The sequence below is a fragment of the Orbicella faveolata genome, unplaced genomic scaffold (assembly GCF_042242905.1).
Source record: "Orbicella faveolata isolate gen_17 unplaced genomic scaffold, um_ofav_v1 contig_47, whole genome shotgun sequence".
Lineage (NCBI taxonomy): Eukaryota > Metazoa > Cnidaria > Anthozoa > Scleractinia > Merulinidae > Orbicella > Orbicella faveolata.
The window spans coordinates 25550651-25571165 of record NW_028301577.1 but is presented as its reverse complement, the minus strand read 5'-3'; the positions used below and the strand labels follow the sequence as shown (position 1 = coordinate 25571165).

Sequence of the window (20515 nt, the reverse complement as noted above, 5' to 3'; positions counted from 1 at the left end):
ACAGTTGATTAGACAAGTTACGCTACATTAACGACACGTTCACAAACTTTTCTGCGCTCAATTTCACTTTAGCTAAATGTCCAAAACTTCGTAGTGTCTGTTCGTTTTATACTGTTATGCTATCAACGGAGTTGTTCAACTCACGTGTTGGACTTATCGACTATAACCTTTTGCACCAGGAATTCATAAATTGTGATCATATCATAATTCATAAACGACTTAACCACCTACTGAACTCTTCGGCAAACTTTCCAGTATTTTATTGATGCCTGAGTATCCGAGATAAAACAACTGGCCAAAACCCACGCCAGCCGTGAAAAAAGAATACTGAATGGTAATTTTTCGCAAACAAGGTCCGTTTCTATTTACATTGAAACCATGGGAAATGGAAAACAGACGCGCCCAATATAATGCGGGGTACAAAATTGGTGTAGCATGTCTAATTAAACCGTCAGTAACACTATTGCCAAATCTGCCCAAAGAAACATGATCTGATTAAGTCAGTGATGTTCAAACATTAGTGTTTTTATGTTTCTTTCTAGCTTACGCTTGAAAAAAAAAAGCATGCTTTCAAATTTATAAACACAGGCTTCTTGCTAAAAAGAGCTCATCAGTATTCAAGCGTGACACAAACAGACACAAGAGGGTTCTTAGTAATTAACCAAAGTGAACTCGAGCGCAATAAATTTGGTTTAATAGCATACTGCTTCATTTTAAAAGCAAAACAGATCATAGACGAGCCCAATATAATGGGTACAAAACTGGTGTAGCATGTCTAATTAAACCGTCAGTAACACTGTTGCCAAATCTTGGCTGAAAGTAAAGAAACACGATCTGATGAAGTCAATGATGTTAAAATATTAGATTTTCAAAATTTATTCCCTAAGTTCTTTTCTGGTTTACGCCTGAAGAAGGACTTGTATTTTCAAACCTGTAAAAACAGCTCATCAGTATTCAAGCGTAAAGCTGATGTATTTCATGATGTCTCATAAAGTTTAAAACAGTCCTTGTAGGCATTAAGTAAGATTGCTCTTTTTATTGTTTCTCCGAAAACTTATTTTCCTCATCACAGTTTGATACAACTCTTATAATTTTAGAGAAGGAATGTCTAATTGCCGGTAGGTCTATCTTTCTATTTCTGGAGGAGTTTGTAACTATATCTTTACTGTTTTTTCCATGTGCTCCGCTCCCAAATCTTAGAATTCGAACCAATTATCGATAATCAACATTACCTGCGTATCGAGAAAGGTTCGTCAGATGGCATAAATACACTAACTCGTTCTTCATCAGTTATGCATTATTATCATGGTCTATAGACTCTCTATAGTCCTCAGGGCTGTGTATTAAATAGCTTTGCCTTGTTCTCCGTAATGTTTTGTAAGTGAGAGCCACGCTCCAGGAAAAGTAATAGTAACTAGATGTCAATTTAATTCTTAACAACTGGTTCCTGTTTAATTGCGGCTTTCTTTGAGACTTCTAATTGCCAACGAGACAGCAAACTACATACTATTTTTAGTGGACGTCACCCGCCCTTCGCGTCAAGCGGCGCCTGCATCTTTGTTCTCCACGCACACCAATTGCTCTCTCACTGTGAATTTCTCTCTGTATTGCTGCTGGAGTCCTGCTGTCTCTGTTTCTCTGACATCGGATGTGAATACAGGTTTGTTTTTTTTCAGTATTTTAAAATGTAAAGTGCTAATGCGGATAGAGTTTAAGTTTCTCGTTTCTGTGCTTCAAAGTCGTTGCTATTTGGAAATATTTGGAAACGTGTTTCTTGCCTCGAGGAGTTTTTTTTTTTTGGCGAAAACTGACATAATGGTCATAATGGCAACACTAGTTGCCCATTGCTATAAACGTACAAAACTTTCCCACGGAGAGTATGCAATTGTTTTAATTAAGCCCGTGATCGATCACTTTTGAATTCTTATGAAAGTTGAGTTCCAAACCGTCTAAAGTTTTTAGATCTGTTCTAAGACTGATATATTCTTTAGACTGAAGAAAATGAACAGTAACCGATAGCTTTTGATATGTAATCTAGCGGCTTTTGTAGTCGGTGATCAAGGTCCGAGCAAATGAACACGAAGACAGACCAGTACACACTGAGACAGTCGTTGTCATTTGTTATAGTAATAACGGTTTCCCATTGCAACCAATCGTTGACTTTCATGTTTGTTAATTTGCATCGAAATCAGGGTAACCAACACCGTTGAGCAAAGAAGAAGCTATTTCTCAAAATTCTTTTCCTTTGCTACCATGAAGTGACCCTGATGGCATGATTTCATCTTCACAACAATTTTCTGTGATTGGATTCGAGTCGCATGATAGGAGTTGAAGGAGTAATCTATTTCTTAAGTACGGGTGGAAACTACTGCAAAACTACGAACGTCGAATGTTTAACATGATTATGATTGACTCTTATTTCATGATACTCTATAAGAAATGTGATTAAAAATTAGTTTGAAAACAAACGTTTGGTGAAAATTCAATTGCAATTTTATGCAAATAACAATTGGGCTTTTAAGGTTCCGTCTCGGTAACGTATAAACTTAAGTGCTCTGTTTAAAGACACAAGTGGAAATTAAACCAACCCAACCGAGTTGTTAGCAATTAGCCAAAGTGAACTCCAGTACCGATAAATATTGTGTCATCGCATACTGCTTCATGTCAAAAGAAGAACAGATCATGAGACGAGACCAATATGATAATGGTACAAAACGGGTGTAGCTGTCTAATGAAACCGTCAGTAACACTGTTTCCAAATCTTGGCTTAACGTAAAGGAACACGGTCTGATGAAGTCAATAATGTTACAACATCAGATTAACCGCATTGGTTGTTTAAGTTTGTATCTAGCTTACGCCCGAAGAAGGACATGTGTTTCCAAACTTGTAACTCGCGCTAGCTGCTAAAAAGAGCTCATCAGTATTGAAGCGTGAAACCGACCCATTTGGATGTCTCATGAATCTTGGAACTGTCTTTCCAAGCAATACTTAAGATGTTTTGGTTGAATTCGTTCTCCGTAAACTCATTTTGTTCATCAAAGATTGATACAACTTTTAGAAATTTTACAGAAGAAATGTGTCATTGCCGGCCAATTTATCTCTTGATTTAAATCTTAGTAGCTAAAAGTATCGAGAAACAACATCTTCAGCGTATCAAAAATGTTTCGTCAGATCCCGGCAAGAAGACTCTTCTTCTCATATATCAGTTGTCATGGTCTAATGTTTTCAGGGCTGCGTTTCAAATAGCTTTTGCTCTGTTTACCGTAATGTTTGCTAAGTGAGAGCCACGCCCCAGAAATAGGAATAGTGATTACTTGTCAGTCTAATTCTTGACAACTTGTTCCTGTTTAATAGCGGCTTTCTTTGAGAAACGTTCGAGCGGAATCTTCTGATTGCCAAGGAGACAGCAAAATAACAAAACATTCTTTAGTTGACGTCATCCGCCCATATAGGCCCCTCGTCTCCGGCATTGCCTTCATTTTCAGTCTCCAAGCTAGTACTACACTTCCTTTCTTGCTGTGAATCTCTCAGTGTATTGCTGCTGTCTTACATTTCTTTGACATTTGTGAATGCAGGTTTGTTTGTCTTTATTTTAAAATGCAGAGTGCTAATCTGGATAGAGTTAAAGTGTAGCGTTTTAGTGCTTCAAAAGCGTTGCCGTTTGGTAATTTTTGGACGTCGATCAAACGTGATTGTTGACTCGAAAAGTTTTCCGTTATCACTTACAAACATTGGCATAATGGCTACACCAGTTGTTAGCTCTTTTATTAAGCATTGCTGTGCTATTACATTGGTTGTGTTTGCCCATCCGCTATCAACACAACTCTTCCACGCAGCTAAGAAAGTTGTTTTAGACTTTATCGATCACTTTTGAATGCTCATAAAAGTTGAGTTCGAAAAACGCCTAACGCTTTTAGAATTGGGGAGAATATATTCTTTAGAGTCAAGCAAAATGAACAGTAACCGATAGCTTTTGATGTTTAATCTAGCGGTTTTTATAGTCGGGGATCACTATCTCAGCAAATGAACATGAAGACAGACCAGTTCACACTGAAGACAGTTTGTGATTTGTTGGTAATAACTTTCACCCCTTTACTGCCAGTCATTGACTTTCATTTCTGTCAATCGCCATGGAAATCAGCGAGACCAACACCGTTCAGCAGAGAAGAAACTATTTCTCAAAATTCTTGATTTCATCTTAACGACAGTTTTCTGTGACTGGTTTCGCGTCGCATGATAAGAACTTGAAGGAGTAATCTATTTCTTAAGTACGGGTGTAAACTACTGCAAAACTACGAACGTCAAATGTTTAACATGATTATGATTGACTCTTTGCTTATATTCATTGGCATTTCATAATACTCCAGGAAATGCGGTTAAAACTGAATAGTCTGAAAAGCAACCATTTGGCGAAACTTCGATTGCAGGTCAATGCGAATAATATTAGACTTTAAAACTAAGGCGCTCTGTTCAAAACCACAAGTGGAAATCGAACCAACATAACTGAGTTCTTAGGAATTAGCCAAAGTGAACTCCACCACCGATAAATTTTATTTCATCGTATACTGCTCCATTTCTAAAGAAAACAGATCATAGACGAGGCCAATATAATGGGTACAAAACTGGTGTAGCAAGTCTAATTTTAAGTGTTTTAAAAGTAGTTGCGAAATCACAGCAGTTCAACTCAAGAGACACTATCTGATGAAGTCAATGATGCTAACTAACTCGGTCTCTATGTTATGTATCATTGTCATGGTTTTTAGTCACCAGAACTGTGTTTAAAAATAGCTTTGTTTTCTTTACCGTACTGTTTGCAAAGCGAAAGCCACGCCCCAGAAAAAGTAGTACTGATTAATTTTCAATTAATTTCTTGACAACTGGTTCCTTTTTAATAGCGGCTTTCTTTGAAAACCTTCGAGAAACTTCTAATTGCCAAGGAGACAGCAAATAACAAACCATTGTTCAGTTGACGTCATCCGCCCCCCGCCTCAGGCGGTGCCTCCATCTTTAGTCTACACGAAATCCAATTACTCTTCCAAGTTTATTGCTGCAATTTTTCTTTTTCTGACTTGTGCGAATGCAGATTTTTTTCTCTTATTTTGAAACGATAAGTGTTAGTCTGGATAGAGTTTTTAAGGTGTAACCAACATGCTTGATTAGAGAAGAAGGTATTACACAGAGTTCATTCTGTTACCACCAAGCGACCCAGCTGATGGCATCATTTAATTATTGCAACAACGTTTTGATTGATTAAATCATTGAAACGTGAAAGAGTGCTCTAATTCTTCGGTATGGGCGAACATTCTTGCAAACTACATACATGATTATGACCGACTCTTGGTTCGTATTCATAGGTAATTGGTAAGGACTAGAACTTGAGAAAAATTATTCAAAAAGCTACACTTGCTCGGTGAAAATTTCATTGCAGTTTTATGCAATTAACGATCAGGTTTTGTCTCTGCAACAAATAAACTGAAGCACTTTGTTCATAGAAAATAGTGAAAGACAAATGGACACAAAAGAGTTCTTAAGAATTAGCCAAAGTGACCTAGAGCGCAATAAATTTTGTTTTCTCGCATACTGCTTCACTTTAAAAGCTAAACAGATCATAGACGAGCCCAATATAATGCTAAAAAGAGCTCATCAGTATTCAAGCGTGAAACCGACCCATTTGGATGTCTCATGAATCTTGAAACTATCTTTTTTAGCAATACTTAAGATGTTTTAGTTGAAATCGTTCTCCGAAAACTTATTTTCTTCATCAAAGTTTGATACAACTTTTAAAAGTTTTACAGAAGAAATGTGTCGTCATTGCCGGCCAATTTATCTCTCGATTTAAATCTCAGTCACTAAAAGTATCGAGAAACAACATCTTCAGCGTATCAAAAATGTTTCGTCCGATCCCGGCATGAAGACATCAACTCGTTCTTCTTCTCATGTATCAGTTAACAAGGTCTAATGTTTTCAGGGCTGTGTTTCAAATAGCCTTTGCTCTGTTTACCGTAATGTTTGCTAAGTGAGAGCCACGCCCATGATAAAGGAATATTGATTACATGTCAGTCTAATTCTTGACAACTTGTTGCTGTTTAATAGCGGCTTTCTTTCTTTACATGCAAGGAATTAACACCTTTATCCAGAATTGATTTGCGTCAATAACGTTGTTAGTATTTGAAAAGCATATTTTCACTTTTTGCCATTGAAAACCTACATTGCCATCATCGTCATCATCATCATCAAACTACACAGTGAAACACTAATAGTGAGACACCTATGTTATGGAAATATATTAAGATGCGCCTTCAGCTTAATTCTTTGTTTCAAGGTATTTCTTTGTTTGATTTTCTCTGATCTTTGAATGTGGGTCAGACGAATGATAATTTTTGTATATTCAAAACTTTTGGCTCTGCCGGAACACTGGTGGATGCTTTATGTGAAAAACCTCTCTTTAATCTCCAATATAAGATCGTCGCGAATTCGCCTTTGACAGAAGCACCCGCAGAGACACTCACTGACAGAGTCCTTGGAAATTAGCCAAAGTGAAGTTGAACTCAAGAAAATTTTGTTGGAAAACATATTGCTCCATTTGTTTAGCATGTCTAATTTAACCGTCACCAAGTTACACAGTTGTAAAATAACGATTTTAGAGAAGGAAAGTGTAATTGCCTGTCAAATTTACTATCTTTAAATTTCTTGAGCGTTTTGCTATGGTACATTTGAGTATTTTTTCCATGTGTTCTGGTTCAAAATCTCAGTAGCCAAAACTATCGAAAAGCAACATCCCTGGTATCAAAAAACCTATGTCAGATGCTACCATGCTTATTTATTATGGTCTAAAGTCCTCAGGGCTGTGGTGTAATTACAAACTTTGCTTTGTTTCTTCCTGATGTTTGCCGCACAAGAGCCGCGCCCCCCAAAATAAGATACTGTCTAAATGTCAATTTAATTCTTGACAACTGCCTTCTGATTATTTTAGGCTTGCTCTAAGGTTAAACAGACCGTTCTTGATAAGAAGAAGTCATCCGCCTTTCGGTACAGACGTTCCTTGTATCTTCAGTCTTCAAGCACTTGAATATTCCTGTCTCGTTGTCAATTTACCAGTGTATTGCTGCTGTCTTTGATATCTTTGGATGCAGGTTTGTGTTTTTGTATTTTAAACTGAACGTTTAATGCTAATCTGGATAGAGTTTGTATAGCGTATTATTATGCTGTTTTGGAATATTTCCTAATATTTAATTTAGACGTTTTCCCCTTATCGCTTCATTCGCTTGCGAACATATTTTGTTCTTTTATCTAGGACTCTCGCTGTTGTAAGTTTTATTGATCTTGTTTGAATTCTAATAAGAACCGAGTTCCAAAACCATCTGACGCCTTTAGATGTTTTCAGAATATATTTTTTTTCAGAGTTGAGCAACATTAAAACGGTAACAAGTAGCTCTTGATTTGTCAAAGCGATTTCTGTATTCCGTGTTCACTATCCTGGCAACTGTGAACATGAAGGCAGACTAATTCACGAACAGATTGTCATTTGTTCGTAATCAGTTTCTTCTTTACCACTTATCTTGTAACTTCGCATCACAATCAGTGTAACCAACATCTTTGGCCAGAGAACAAGCTATTACATAAAATTCATTCTTTTCAGTTCCCACCCAGTCGGAACTTGATGGCAAGATTTCATCATTTCAACTACATTCCTGGCCTGATTTGATTCAAGTCCAACGATAGCACTCAAATTTTAGGTATGGGCGGAAACTACTACGAAACTACAGTACGTCGAATGTTCTTGGCTTCACAGTATTCATGAACAATTGATAAAGACTGAAAAATGTGATCAAAAATTCGTCAGAAAGTTTAACGTTTTGAGAAAATATAATTCAGTTTCGCGTAATTAACAGTTGGACTTAAGGCTCGGAAAGACATAAACTGAAGGAAACTGTTCATGTAGACGCAAAATTATTGAGAATAGTGGAGTTCAATAATTTGTTTTAATAGGATACTGCTGGCCCTTTTTAAACCAAAACAGATAACAGAGTGTCCATGAGTTATTTTAACTGTCGGTTACAAAGTTGCGAAATCATGGCAGTTGAACTGGAAAAACACTATCCGATAAAGTCAGTGTTGTTAAAACAGTGGATCATTAGCATTTTGATATTAATTTTCTTTCTAGCTAACGCTTGAAGAGGGATGTGTGTTTTTGAACTTGTAAACTCGTACTAGCTGCTAAAAAGAGAAAAGTGACATATCAGAATCACCGCTCGAAAAGTGAATTAGATCATTTTCATGCCTACCTTTTCAAGCTATCACTAAGATTCTTTTGAAACCTTTCTGCAAAGACGTCATTTTCCCCATCAGTGTTTCATGCAACTCTTAATTATTTTACAGAAGGAATGTGTTATTGCCGGCCTACTTATCTTCGTATTTCTGGAGGGGTGCAGTACAACATATTGAACTGTTTGTTTTTTCAAGTATTCCGCCGCCAAATCTCAGTAATCAAAACTATCGAAACACAAATCATCCGAGTATCAAAGAAGTTTCGTCAGCTTGCAAAAAAATACTTACGATGTGGCAATTAAATTCTTGACAACTTGTTCTTGTTTGATTGCGGCTTTCATTGAGAACGTTCGGGAAACTTCTTATTGCCAAGGAGGCAGGAAATACCAGACATTATTTAACTGATATCCGCCCATATAGACCCTTCGCCTCAAGCTGTCCCTTCATCGTTTACTCTTCCTTCCTCTCTTGTGAATTTCCCAGTGTATTGCTGCTCTTTTCCTTTCTTTGAAATCTCTTAATGTAGGCTACTTCTGTTTTTTTTTTTTTTTTAAGAAAGAGCTAATCTGGGGAGTTTAAGTGTAGCGTTTTAGTGCTTGAAAAGCGTTGCTGTTTGAGAATATATGGACAATTAAAGGTCTTTCTTGTCTTAAGTAGTTTGTAGAATGGTTCAAACTAATTGCTGTATCAGTTCTAAACCGTTTCGTGCTTGGCTGTTTAATTGGCATGTTGATCCTGCCAAGCTTATTCAGCGCCAAGCCATTGAAACTGTGCACCTTTAACCTTCGCAATTGTTCACTATCAGTGTAAAACAACGCGATGGTATCTATAACAGTGTCTCACTCCTTGGCATTCCATTACATGCAAGAAATTGACAACTTTATCTAGAATTGATTTGCGTCAATAACGCTGTTAGTATTTGAAAAGCACATTTTCACTTTTTGCCATTGAAAACCAACATTGTCATCATCGTCATCATTATCATCATCAAACTACACAGTGAAACACCAATAGTGAGACACCTATGTTATGGAAATATATTAAGATGCGCCTTCAGCTTAATTCTTTGTTTCAAAGTATTTCTTTGTTTGATTTTCTCTGATCTTTGAATGTGGGTCAGACGAATGATAATTTCTATATATTCAAAACGTTTGGCTCTGACGGAACACTGGTGGATGCTTTATGTGAAAAGCCTCTCTTTAATCTCTAATCAGTAAGATCGTCGCGACTTCGCCTTTGACAGAAGTATCCGCAGAGACGCTCACTGACAGAGTTCTTAGAAATTAGCCTAAGTGAAGTTGAACTCGAGAAAATTTTGTTGGAAAACATACTGCTCCATTTGTTTTGGCATGTCTAATTTAACCGTCAGTAAGTTACACAGTTGTAAAATAATTTTAGAGAAGGAAAGTGTAATTGCCTGTCCAATTTACTATCTTTGTATTTCTTGAACGTTTTACTATCGTACATTTAAGTATTTTTTCCCTGTGTTCTGGTTCAAAATCTCAGTAACCAAAACTACTGAAAAGCAACATCCCCGTATCAAGGTAGCTTTGTCAGATGTTGCTATGTCTATGTATGGTCTAAAGTCCTCAGGGTCGTGGTGTAATTAAATAGCTTTGCTTTGTTTCTCCGTGATGTTTGCCGCATAAGAGCCGCGCCCCCAAAAATGAACTGTCTAAATGTCAATTTAATTCTTGACCACTGCTTTCTGATTATTTTAGGCTTGCTCTGAGGTTAAACAAACCGTTCTTTATTAGAAGAAGTCATCCGCCCTTCGGTACAGACGTTCCTTGCATCTTCAGTCTTCAAGCTCTTGAATATTCCTGTCTCGTTGTGAATTTACCAGTGTATTGCTGCTGCCTTTGATATCTTCAGATGCAGGTTCGTGTTTCTTTATTTTAAACTGAACTTTTATTGTTAATCTGGATAGAGTTTAAGTATAGCGTATATTAGTGCTGTTTGCGAATATTTGGACCATCGAACTAGGAGTTTTCCGTTATCGCTTGCGAACATTCTTAGCTCTTTGATCTAAGACTCTTGTAATAACGCCGCCGCGTTGGCTGTGTTTCTGTATATCGCTATAAACGCAAGTATTCTACAAAGCGAATTAAGCAGTTAAAAGCCTTAATATCGATCGCTTTTGAATCCTTTTAAGAACCGAAGCGTTGCCAAACTAAAGCTTTTAGAAGCGTTCAGAATATATTCTTCAGAGTGGAGCAACATTAACATGGAACCAATAGCTCTCGATACGTTATCTGGCAACTTCTGTATTCGGCGATCACGTTATTTTCCTCATCAGTGTTTGATGCAACTCTTAATAATTTTACAGAAGGAATGTGTAACTGCCAGCCTACTTATCTTTGTATTTCTGGAGGGTTTTATATTACAACATATTTCTTCATGTGTTACCGCCCCAAATCTCAGTAACCAAACCTATCGAAAAAAAAAAATCTTTCGCGTATCAAAGAAGTTTCGTCAGATTGCACGAAAGACACTCACCCTTTCTTGTTGCTGTAGTCGTAAATAGTTTTTCCTTCGTTCCTCCGTGATGTTTTCCGAGTAAGAGCCACGCCCCAGTAAAAACAGTACTTACGATATGTCAATTTAATTCTTGAGTGAGAGACAACTTGTTCCTGTTTAATTGCGGCTTTCTTTGAGAACTTTCGAGAAACATCTTATTGCCACGTGAAGGAGACAGGAAATAACAGACATTCTTTAACGGACATCACCCACTCATATACACCCCTCGCCTCAAGCTGTCCCTTCATCTCTTAGTCACTTTTCCTCTGTTGTGAATCACACAGTTTATTGCTGCTGTTTTTCTTCCTTTGACATCTGTGAATGTAGGTTTGTTCTATTTTAAAACGCTCGGGGCTAGTTTAAAGAATTTAGGTGTAGCGCGGTTTAGGTGCTTTAAAAGCGTTGCTGTCTGACAATATTTGGACCATCAAACATGTTTGTTCCGTCAAGAAATTTCCGTTATCACTTGCAAATATTGGCACATTAGCAACATAAGTTGTTTGCTCTGTTAGTTTGCATTCTTGTGATACCATATTGGCTGTGATTGCCCATCGCTATAAGCACAAATCTTCTGCAAACCTTGAGAAGCTGTTGTAAGCTTTATCGATCACGTTCCTACAATTGTAGCTCTTAGACGTTTTAAGGATACATTTCTAGAGTAGAGCAAAATGAACAGTAACCAATAGCTCCAGATATGTTAATAGTGCGGCTTTTGCCGGGATAGTATTCTCAGAAGCTGGGGACTTTGCTGGAAGACATAGAAAACTCAGAGATTTAGTGTTGACCGATTGTGGTAATCAGTTTACCACCAATCATCGACCGTTATCTTCGTTACTCATCGAATTCAATAGACTCGGTACAAATAACATCTTTGACCAGAAGAGAGACTATTGTATAAAGATCATTCTCTTTCCCAGTCGCCATCTTGATTCCATTTTGCGAAAACTTTGCCTAATTTAACAGAGTAACATAATGAGCGTAACTAACTACGCACTGATTCTTCAACTGGGAGCGTAAGTGCCGCTAGTAAGGGCGGAAATCTCTGCTACAAAAATTACGCACTTTGGCACTAAGGCATAAGTAATTGGTTAAGAACTGATTGGAATTACAGTTTTATGTAAATGATATTCTATATATTACTGAAGCTGAACTATAGAACTTAAGATCTTGTCTATTCAAATCATATGACTGCTAGATGTGCAGGAATTTTATTAAAAGAAAGCTAAATGATTCCGATCGCTGTGTAGCCTGCTGCACAGACCTTCTTTGGAAAGGAAAGATTGAGTAACCCGCCCAAAGAGAGGCTAATCAGCGGGAGTAACAACATAACTGGCAGCTGTTCTATTATCCGCTTTTTCAAGTAGTTAGTAGAATGGTTCAACCGTTTCGTGCTTGGCTGTTTATTTGGCATGTTGATGTTACCAAGAGCATTCAGCGCCAAGCCATTGAAACCTTGCACCTTTAACCTACTCAATTGTTCATTGTCAGTTTCAAGCCACGCGATGGTCTCTAACAGCGTCTCACTCCACGGCATTCTATTACACGCTAGGAATTGACGTCGAAAGTTTAACATGATTATATGATTGACTCTTAGTTTTTATTCATAGTTGTTTCATAATACTCTAGAAAATGCGATTAAAAATTACTTTGAAAAGCAAACGTTTCGTGAAAATTTAATTGCAATTTTATGCAAGTAACAACTAAGCTTTTAAGGTTTCGCCTCGGTAAGGTATAAACTAAAGCGCTCTGTTCAACTGAAAACACAAGTGGAAATCAAACCAACAAAACTAAGTTCTTGGGAATCAGCCAGGGTGAACCCTAACGCCGATAAATTTTATTTCATCGCATACTGCTTCATCTCAAAATCAAAACAGATCATAGACGAGGCCAAAACAACGGGTACAAAATTGGTGTAGCGTGTCTAATTTTAAGTGTTGCTAAAAGTAGTTGCGAAATTACAGCAGTTCAACCAAAGAGACACCATTCGGCTGATGAAGTCAATGATGTTAACTAACTCGGTCTCTATGTTATGTATTATTATCACGGTTTTTAGTCTTCAGAACTGTGTTCAAAGATAGCTTTGTTTTCTTTACCGCACTGTTTGCTAAGCGAAAGCCACGCGCCAGAAAAAGTAGTAGTGATTCTTTTTCAATTAATTTCTTGACAATCGGTTCCTTTTTAACTTGAATTTTTATATCAAAAACCAGGGGTTTGGTATTTCGAAAAAAAAAGCACGACTTGTTTTTAAGTTTTAAATACATATAACTCGGATTTATACCGTAAGAATAAGGATTTTAAACACCACATTGTGTACAGCTCATATTTTTACCACAAAATTGGACTTGTTTTCTTTCTAAAAACACAAGGATTTTTTACTGCAAATATCCGAAATTTTTAATTTCTAAATACACAATTAACTCTTTTCTCTGATAAACATTGAAACTCACGATGAGCTCGTCTTCTTATTACGGCACAGTTCCGTGTGCCAGAACATCTTCGGTTGTATTGTTGTTTGTATCTTTTCATACTACGAAAAAGTTAAACAATAGAATTAAAAAACCGGCTTTGGACTCAAATGGTTAAAATAAAAACAACAAAAACAAAAAAACACTCTAAGAGCGTTTCGCCTCAGTCTAAAAATAAGACTCTCTTACAGAAAAAAGACAGAGAAAGAGAGAGAGAGAGAGATTAGGTGAAACCGGCTTCGTGACTAAATACAATGCAATAATATGCGATGTTCAATTCATTTCCACGCCTCATTCTAATCAGTGATGTTACTTTCAAACAGATCCATTGAACGAGAACTCTCATATACAAAATGGAACATCTCAAGGACTTGCTGACGCCTAAAACCTTCAACAAGATCAGTTACGTAGCAGTTATTTGTTGGATCGTTTATGGAGTAATCCTGCTTGGCATCTTTGCAGAAATGGAGAACAGTGACAGTTTCCGCTGTGAGGCGAAACTTGAAAAGATGGACGTCGTCCGAGGAAAATGTTCGGATCAGTACAACAAACAATACAACAAATCTGGTATTCCTGTATATGGATTTGTGATTGCTAATTTTACTCTCATCGGCATTGTATGTGTGATCTACTCCCAAGTTGTAAAGTCAAGAGTCGATGAGGTGGAAGCCAATCGCCAGAGACCTGATGCTGAAAGTCCCAACAACGACGACAACAGACCTAAACGCAGGCTGATTGTGGCGTATTTTTGTCAACTTGCCGCCAGATTTGCGATAGGAATTATTTTTATAGTCCTACAGACTCGAGTTCTTTATCCTGACAACTTTCCCTCCGACTTTCATTGCCAAACAGCAGGAGGCAGTCAAGCGGCGAATGCGTCATCAACCAGCAACATTCAGAACAGCACCACGTACGAGTGTCACAATCAACAAGCAACAAAGAAAACCTCCTGGATGAATGCGGTGACTGTCGGCAATGGTGTGTTAGCGCTTATTATTCTAATTGAGATCATCTGTATCTTGGCACTACGAGTGAAAAGAAGAAAGAAATTTCTCGAAGATTTGGAGTTTGTGAAATATTATCTTTCCTCTCAAGAGCCTCAAGAGCCTCATGAGCCACAAGAACTTGTATTACTTCCGGAACCTGAACAAGAGCAACCAGAACAACCTTCATCGGTCGATGAATTCATCAAAAGGCAGCGGGAAAAAATCATACAAAGCACGGAGAAAGATCGAGGTCTCAAGGCCCCGTTTAAAGGAAAACCCGGTGAAGACAAAATAAATAAAGATCACAAGTTAGATGACCTGTACACAAACTTGAGTCTTATTAAAGATAGAGCGCGGTATAAAATCACCGGTAATAGACAGGAACAACTGAAAGTGTTCCCAATGCCGCAAGAAAAATTCCAAGAAATAACACGAGAAGAAATTGTTGACGCCGAAAACAAGAAAATCCTTATCGTTGGTCGTCCCGGAATAGGCAAAACTCTGTTTTTAACAAAGTGGATAAGGGACTGGGCATCCTGCAGCCCGTTAAGCGGTGAACTTCATTTTGCCTTTTTCCTGAAGTTCCTCAAATTCAACTCCGAGGAAAAACCGCTCAGCCTTCATAATCTTCTCTCTAGGTCAGAATATCCACTGACACTGAGTGATGACGTTTGGGAACACGTCCGCACAAATCCCGAGAGAGTTCTGATCTTTTTTGACGGCTTGGACGAGTTTCTCTATAGGTCAAGTGTCGCTAGTGAAGGGTCCGACTGCAAGAATTGGCAAAAACCGTGGGAAAAACCAATGCCTCTCTCTGCTCTCTTCTACAACATAGTGAAAGGCAATCTCCTCCCCGGAGCAAGCGTTCTGACCACTACCAGACCCACTGCCGTGTCAGACGTTACTGATCTTTCTTTCGACAAAATAATTGAAATTCTTGGCTTTGCACCCGAACAAGTTCAAGAATACGTGGAGAACTTTGCAAAAGATGCGGCGCAAGATGTAGCGGACGCAGGAAAGAAAATATGGGAGCACATCAAGACGAATATGAACATATTTTCACTTTGCTATATTCCTGTCAACTGCCTGATAATTTGCTCATGCTTGTTGCAAGTTCTGAAGTTCCACAGCGAAAAGGGTTTAACTGGTGTTGGCCTCCCAACAAACCTCACAGAAATCTACCAAATATCCATGAAATTTTTCTTCTTCCGGCACGATGAGCAATATCGCGACAAATACCTCCGTCGAGAGGACATTAACTCAAAACATTTGCCTCTTGAAGTGGAAAAGAAAATCAAGCCACTGGCCAAACTTGCTTTCGATGGGCTGACACAAAAAAGACTACTCTTTGGACAAAAAGAAGTCCTCAAGGATTTGGTGGACAGCGCCCTTTTTCATCGCCTACCAGATCTTCAAACTGACGCCTACACGTACGAAGCTCAATACTGTTTCATTCACCTCACCATGCAAGAGTTCCTCGCAGCCAAGCACATAACCGAAACCATGAAAGGAAGAAAATTGAGAAGATTCGTTGCTGACCACATCAAAAATGGTGAATGGCAACTCGTTTTGCAGTTTGTCGGTGGTCTACTTGGTGAGCAGTCTATCGACATATTTACCGACCTTCTTCCTAAGAAAACAGAGGAGAAAGATAAAGGCTTGCTGATGTTTGACGTTTCATTGGAGGGACGCACAGTTACCTGTTGGCCGACTGACAGCGAAAAAGATTTAGCGGTGACATTAATGAAGTGTATCTACGAAACCATAGTCTCCTCTACTAACTATGACGAAACCAATCAATCAGGTTCAGTTGTTCAAAGTAAGTTAGAAAAGATTGGCTTTAATGCTGTAGATTTTAGTGATTGTCGCCTCGCACCTGCTGACTGTACAGCAGTGGTTCATTTTCTTAACAGCGTTCAACAAATTTCGCTCATAAATTTGTCCCTTAATAACATTGGCTCGTTGGGTTGTGTAGAGATTGTTAAGTTGTTTGACAATAGTAATTGTCAATTAAGCAGCTTAAACCTCGCGGGTAATAACATAGATGATGAAGGTGTAAAGCAGTTAAGTAATGCTGTTATAAATAGTCAATTAAGCAGCTTAAACCTCGAGTACAATAAAATAACAGTGAAGGTGTAAAGCAGTTAAGTAATGCTGTTATAAATAGTCAATTAAGCAGCTTAAACCTCGAGTACAATAAAATAACAGATGAAGGTGTAAAGCAGTTAAGTAATGCTGTTATAAATAGTCAATACGCCGCTTAGTCCTCTGGGAGAATCATGAAATAACAAATGAAGCTAAAAAGCAAATTAAACAGGCTAATCCCAATTGCTTTGTCCACATTTAAATTGTTTAGAAATGATTGCCATTGTCTTTCAACAAACTTAATCGAATAAACAAACTGCTAGGATTGTAGTTGTTGTGTAACCGAGTGCAGAAAACAAAACAGAAACTCTGTAAAATATAAAATTCCATGTAAAACAGTTTTTCATCGCAGTGACTTGTGCTTTAGGATACGAATCATGTTAAATGAAGATTTTCTGAGCTTAAATGAAGTAGCCTGACAACTTCATTACAAGGTGCTTAGATAAGATGTATTTTTGTGTTTGTAATTTGACATTCAAACACATCTTGTGTAAGATGTGGTTTTACGGATTTTTTGAAAAAAAAACGTCACTCGCTACTAAATAAAATTAAGAGAATAAGCTTAAATGTAACTCAACTTGAAAACAACATAAATTTCTCAGGCAAAACACTTTAATGAGCTGCTAAATTCAAAGGAAAAATTACACAAAAAGAAAGATAAATGACATGACGGTTAGTCTTAGCTGTTTTTTTCGCCGGTAAGAATTCCAGTGCTTCGGCTTGTCTTCATACGCCATGTTTACAACAAAATTGTCTTTCAACTCCGAGGACTTCAAGCGGACGTAGCTTTTTACTTTTGAAAGTATTACTCTGTTAACAAACACGGCTCTCTTAACAAACACGGCTCAAACAAGTGCGAACAGAATTTTCTGGTCTTTCCCACAAGCGTGAAACTGGCAAACTGAATGAAAAAACAACAGTTAACAACACTCGACTGAGATGTAGGATCGAAATTAACCAATCAAAAACTTGTTGTGTTTCCTGAGAGGTCCTCCTCGTGAGTTGAAAAACAAGTGGCGCGCTCAAAAATACACAAAATGGCTGGACCATTAAAAATCAAGGGAAGGGATAGTTCAATGAATTCATGATTTTTTTCCTATCCTTAGTTCTGTACAGAAATGTCTTCTGCAGTGCACAAGCTCTGTACAATCTATATAAAAGTGAGATAAATTTAGATCTAAATATGATCCAGTTTGCTTGCAAGGAAAATTACAAATTTTGGAGCTCACTTTTCCTCACACCTGTCCTCCCTTTGTTTCTAATGGTCCAGCCCTTTATTAAGATAGTGCAACTTAGTTGATAATAACAAGCCAATCTCTTTCTATTAACCAGATAAATGTGCCTGATATGAGGAATCAACTGAATTTGAGACATTCGTAGTATTTTAAATTATCACATCTTTGTATTCAAATATATATATCTCAATTGTGTAATAGTTATTGTAGAATAGTGACGAACTTTTAGTACCAAGATGAACTTTTAGTATCTCACAATTACTTGATGAGATTTAGCTTAAGTTACCAACTATATATGTAATTAAGTGGAGCCAAGCTCCTGATTTTTCTTGTTTTAATTAAATGTTGATAAGGAAGTTCTGTGTTGTGGTCACTTAACAAACAGACCACGCTTTTCTATAGTCTACACTTTTATAGTGTTGTTAAATGTTCAAAACTGAAGTGGAACCACAAGCCACAGCTGAGCTGTTTCACTGCTAAGCTTTGAACATTTCACGACATTATTTCTATGGTCTATAAATAAGACTGTAGACTATAGAAAAATGTGTTGATTTTGTATTAAGAACGAACAAAAAATTATACGGCAAATTTGAGAGAAAATCAGTGTGAAATTGCATATCAAGACAACATTACCTCCAGTCAGTTTTCTTTCTTTTTGCTCCCATGTTGGCCAATATGATATGAGATCAGACATTGAAAATCATCAAAATACCCTTGTTCTCTCCTGGGTTACTGTATTAACTCAACTGAGCACTATGCCCCCCTCCCGAATGGTTGCTGCCTCCAATTGATAGCCACAGACAATGGCAAAAATACCAAAGAGCACCGCCCTTGAATAAGCATCTCTTTCATTCACAACAATATGGTGCTTATTAATGAAGCTTCATCAGACTGAATTTGTTCTAGGAGTATTTACTGTCCAGTGGCCTGGGTTGTTTGAAAGGTGGACACTGCTATCCACCTGATAAACCACTATACAGAGGATAGCGTGGTTTGTTTTCTGATCACTTATCCATTGGATAGCGATTTACCTGGCGGGTAGTGCTATGCAGCTTTTGAACAACAGGGACCCGGTTCTCGAAGGTCCTGAGACGTTTTCGCACCCGAAAAGCTGTAGCAAAATCTCCAACCTTGTGACCTGAGAACTGGTTTATGCGCAAATTCTTATTATGAACAGAGGTTCCCTTTGTACAAGAAGTTTCAGGTGTATACAACTCTTCTTCTCTTTAAATATAATATCGGTTAACTAAAAATGGCTCTGCGGGCCCAAAAAGTTTCCTGGGCTTTCAAGAAACTGGCCCTTGGGCCCTGGATTACAATGATTTTCAGTTCCAAGTGACTATATTTAGCTGTTAACTTTATTTTGTTTCGATTTACAAAATTGGCATGAGGTTTTTTGAGGAGCACCACTCTCAAATAAGTGCTGCCCCTAAATGCTAGTTTTCAGAATCGATGAAGTCATAATCGGAAGTGTAGAGTGATATGATCTGGTGAAAATCAAACCAACAGAGTCAGAAGCAGAACTCCCATTCCGCTTATGACTCTGTCGCTTATGATCCAGTGAAAACTAGATTGTCGGAGTCAGAAGCAGAAGCGGTAGAATCAACCAATCACAATTTTTGATTCCAGGCCTTGTAGTTGGTTGGTTCTTCCTCTTCTGCTTCCAACTCCGACAATCTAGTTTTAACTGGATCATAAGCGACCGAGTCAAACATAATCTGAACTAGTGAGACAATCTCAGATAGCGCAGAGTGTAATGTATAGCTCTGACGTAGTACTCATAACACAGTTCCTGTATAACCCTTACCATTCACTCCTGGTTTGTATTGACCTTGTTAGTCAGTTAGGGATTTTGATGAGACATAATCTTAGCAGTGTGTATGTTTGATGTGAGTATTTTTATTCACAGTCCAAGGATAACTTACAGTTAATTACTGTTTGTTAAGACAGTTTTCAAATTTTACTGTAGTGTTTTACATTGATTTTTGCCCATTTCAAATTAAATAATACATGTAAGTAGCGAACGTGACAATTTTACTCTTCATGCAAACGTTTGTAACTTGATATGTTCGTTTTCCTCGCAAAGGTATGTAACCTGATACTCTTGTTTTCTCGAAAACACAGGGAAGATGTGCTTGTATTCTTTTCACAGCTGGAGATATATGGAAGTAAGTTGAATGTCAGATGAAGAAATGGAAGAGGAACGATTTGCTTTATTTAACACGCAAATTTTCTTGACCAATTAACAAGAACTAATCTAATTATTAAATTGTCACAGCACAGCATGTTCTGTTGCCACCTTTGGCGTTAACAATAAAACCACTTAAATTTAAAATACACACTGATATCGAAGTAAACAGCACTACTTGACCGACGTCGGTGAACGAGTGTCCTCAGAGACTGATAAAATTTATGCTTTCATTAGGTGCCACAGAGTCTGCAGCAATATTTGAGCAGTTTCCTGGGTTTTTGTACAGTTTGACAGGTTTTAATGCCACTTACTCGGGAGAGGTTCAGCTGAGGGTATGAACTTTTTGGTCTCTTTGATAAAGACAATTAAAGGATGAAATCAATGCACTAGTGTAGTTTGGAAACAACAGATGATATTTCTTGAACCAAGTTAAGCGTAATTCCAAAAGACATGCAGTCACAGTAGCATTCTTGTATCGCGCTAATGATGCTAGAACGCATGCGTATGATATATTAGGGTTCTACCACAAGGAGAAGCACACAATGGTAGTGTGTGATCTTGTATGAAATGTATCTTCCATCTAATATGTAGCTGACACTAATGCTTATTAATCTGCGCATGCGTTCAGAGCAAATATTGGTTTTGTTCTAAAGAGAAAAGTACCACAAGGAGAGCAAGGGGCTTTCTGAAACAAATATACCGGTA

The 20515-nt window shown here is 37.7% G+C and overlaps 1 protein-coding gene and 1 pseudogene across 9 annotated transcripts in view; both read left to right on the top strand.

Annotated features, from left to right (window-relative positions):
- Positions 1–20515, top strand: part of LOC149097752 (uncharacterized) — a 119437-nt gene that overhangs the window by 55192 nt on the left and 43730 nt on the right. For 3 of the 8 annotated variants that reach the window (XM_089278902.1, XM_089278898.1, XM_089278897.1), the window contains exon 2: positions 9990–10149. The gene's annotated coding sequence lies outside the window, so the exon portion shown is untranslated. Of the gene's footprint in view, positions 1–1357; positions 1661–3483; positions 3576–6973; positions 7134–9989; positions 10150–20515 lie in introns of those variants that run through there. The other 5 variants (XM_089278896.1, XM_089278895.1, XM_089278903.1 and 2 more) reach the window with 5 other exon arrangements.
- Positions 3478–17975, top strand: LOC149097755 (nucleotide-binding oligomerization domain-containing protein 1-like; annotated as a pseudogene). The gene is made up of 2 exons (XR_016204028.1): positions 3478–3575; positions 13577–17975. The product of XR_016204028.1 is annotated as a nucleotide-binding oligomerization domain-containing protein 1-like (transcript).